The sequence below is a fragment of the Puntigrus tetrazona genome, chromosome 4 (genome assembly GCF_018831695.1).
Source record: "Puntigrus tetrazona isolate hp1 chromosome 4, ASM1883169v1, whole genome shotgun sequence".
Classification (NCBI taxonomy): domain Eukaryota; kingdom Metazoa; phylum Chordata; class Actinopteri; order Cypriniformes; family Cyprinidae; genus Puntigrus; species Puntigrus tetrazona.
In genome coordinates, this window is record NC_056702.1 from 12973938 (window position 1) to 12977710 (window position 3773).

The following is a 3773-nucleotide window of genomic DNA, read 5'->3' on the forward strand; positions in this document are numbered from 1 at the left end:
ACATATATACATATACACAGTTATAATTTAGAAAATGAAAATGAATGTCATATTTAAAAAAATTCTGATTTATTATGATGATGATTATTATTAATATAACATGAAATACCTTTATTTATTTGTCTGTTTATTTTTGTTTTTCTAAACAAATTTCACAATTTTTAACAATATAATTTCATTATATTTTTGTTATTTATATATATATATATATATATATATATATATATATATATATATATATATATATATATATATATATATATATTTTATAATATATATTTATAGCATTTAAGGCTTTAAAACTTAATTTAAACGTATTAAAATCAATTCTATTACTGCTATTACTAATAATGATAATAAATTAGTAGCAGTACCACTACCACTATTAACAAATTAGTAATAATAGTAGTAAAAGAAAAACAACAATTTTTGCAGATGATATATTTAGTTAGTGGTGCTAACTGAATATATCATGCAATGTAAGGCAATGTCACTTTTTTAGGTTTTTTTTTTAACAACACTTGGCAGAAGATGACCTTTAAAACACTCCCGTTACTACAGTTTGACAGTGACAGAAAGAAGCCCACGAAGTGAAAAGAGGAAGCTGAAAAAAGAATGTTCCAGACGTGACCCCTCGGTAACTTCATGTTGTTATCATTATGTGTAATTATGAGAGGAATGTCAATACTTCCTGCTTTTTGTCCGTGCTGGCATTCATGGAGGTTAGAAGGCACCGCAGATAAACGCGTGGGCGATCAACATGTTATAATGTTAAATTACAGTTTTAAACAAAGTTTTACAAGCATGTCTGTGTAAATCAAAACACAATAACGGTTTGTATAAATGAAGACACATAAGTAACTTTGTAACTACATGTCAACTAATTCTCATGCATTTAAAACTGCATGTCTATTAACTCTCATTGTAGACTGAGCGGGTATGTTTAGGGTTAGTAGAATAAGTTGACATACACTTGAGAAGTTTCTGATAGTCAGTATGTTGTGTTGGAAGATATGAAGCAGAACGTCTACTAACACTCCAGTGACTGCTAGTTGTGATGTTACTTACTGTTAGTAGAACGCCTGGGCTGTCGATGTCACCCAACAAATAAATTCACAGATTTAAAAGTACCAAAAAAGCATGAACATTTTTTCCTGGCAAACAAAACAAACAGATGTTAATGAGCTGATGCTGTAGTATATAATCATATAAAGATGTCCAAAGCAAAGGGAAAATTAGAGAATGAATCAGAGAGGAAGAAGAAAAAAAAACGAGCAAAATCGAACACCAGATAATGAAAGAAATACTGAGAGAAAGACAGAGAGAGATTCTCTGTTGATGATTTTTCAGTAGGGGGCAATGCAATGCTATGCAGCGTGAGCAGAACTGCGCTCAGAGATGGACGCTGCCAGTATTATTATATAAAAATATTACATGTGGCTCTGGAATATTTGAAAAGAACGAGTTGCAGGATTCTGAGGGTTTGTTTGTTTGTTTGATATTTTACTTTTTTCGGCGGCGATGTCTGTGCAGGTTTCATTTCACGTGACAAACTGAAGCGTGATGGAACGAAATGATATTTATTCATTCATTAATCCCCTACTTTGCGTGCATGCCAGGTAAAAGCAAATAAGAAAGGCTATGGATATTTATAGAGATATTGATAACGCTTTAGTTTACAGTCCTGCTCCTCACGTACACTACACACTATGTATTTATTACAGCAATTACAACAACTAGGCACTCACCCTGGGCCTACCCCATGCATTTACCTTATATCACCAGCGCTCCCTCAGGTAGTTACGTTGTAAATACGTGCGAGTTTACAAACTGCAAAAACACAGAAATATAGATTTCTCAAGCATTATATTTTTAGCTTATTTCCCAAACCACAAACGCCCGTAGATAACAATAAAGGAGCATTTAACATCCTGGGCACCCCAACAATTGCCATTTAGCATTGAACTCCAACGTCTGGTACAGTAACATCGACAAACAGATCGCGATAAAACGTACATATCACACACAAATTCTGCCATGCAACTTGCTGAATTTGGGAAATTGCGTCTAGAATCTATTGTAGGCTTAATTAAAAGTTCCATTCAGATCCACAGCTTGATTAAAAGCGCCATCAGGTTTGATTGAGGAACAATAGGCGGCGGAAAAGCGCAGAGTCGGCGCTTCGCGTTCGGGACACATCAGCAGCTTCTGAATCTTAACGCGCAATTTGCATATTCAAATGCTCCACTAATGACTTTCCTTCGGTTCAAGGTAATTCCTCGGCCGTTTCAACTTTGAACCGCGTTAAAAAAACGTGCAAATGGATGCATGGGCGCGCAATTAATCCTGTAACGCGTATTTGCGCGAGTTACATCACGGAGAAGAGTCGTTCAACTATGCGAAGTGTAAACTTTGAACTGGGATGGCGCAGTTGTTCGTTTAAAGAGAAAAGAGCCCGGAGAGGTTCTTTTTAATGGCGTATCTGAACAGCTAATGTCGGGACGGGTCGAGCGTCGACAGAATGAGAGGGAAAAATCAAACACGCGACCATTATGAAGGCATATTCCGAAGTACAAAACAGCTTTGATGTGTCTTCACGGCCCGCAGGTCAAGAGAACAAGTGCTTCTTTATCTTAATTGAAAAAAATTAATTCATTAACCTGATGCCTCTGTGTTTCCGTCGAACTTTCTCGTTTTCGTTTTATTTTTTCGCCCAGCGAGAAAACGCGAGAGCGGAGGGGAAGAAAGACGGGACGCGATGGGCAGAGGCGATGAAACCAAAGGGAAGGCGCGAATTAAAGGAGAGCCGGGAAGGTTTAGCAGGTGTAATTTGATTAATAACGGTAAATGGAGACAGCCGGGGAGAGATAGAGAGAGACACAGACGTGAGGACGGACGTACAAACACAGAGAGAGTGAGCAACAACTGCTCTTTTCTTTCATTATTGTCATCAGAGAGCCTTAAACTGGCCCTATGAACCACAAAAAAAGAGAAGTTTGCTAAGTTACAAGAAAGTACACACACACAATGCTGCTTCTTGCTGCTTCTTAATAGTTAGTGCGGTTAAGTATAGATATTGGGTGGGATTAGGTATGTAGAATAAGGTCATGTAGAATAAGGCATTAATATGTGCTCAATCCCTACTAATAAATGGATAATATTCTATTAATTCGCATGCTAATTAGCAACTAGTTAAGAGACCCTAAAATAAAGTGTTACTGTATGTAGCGTATATGTGCATTTTATATTAATGCACCAAGACTGCGTGCTTAAAGACTAACGGTAAAAAAGTTTATTGTGTAGATTGTAGGATGTGTAACTATGAGTATCCATATCGTCATGAGTTTTTAGAAATATTCCAGTAACATGTTGCAAGATTAATGATTAATTCCATCTCTCTCCCGAATTAGTCTCTGACTCTTCTGACCTCTGTTCCTTCATTTTTAATACAACGTGTAATTGGTAAAAATTATTTATTTATATTTACATATATATATATATATATATATTTTTTTTATATATATATATATATATATATATATATATATATATATATATATATATATATATATATATATATATATATATATATTTTTTTATATATATATATATATATATATATATATATATATATATATATATATATATATATATATATATATATATATTTTTTTTTTTTTTTTTTAGATATATATATATATTTTTTTTTAGATATATATATATATATATATATATATATATATATATATATATATATATATATATATATACAC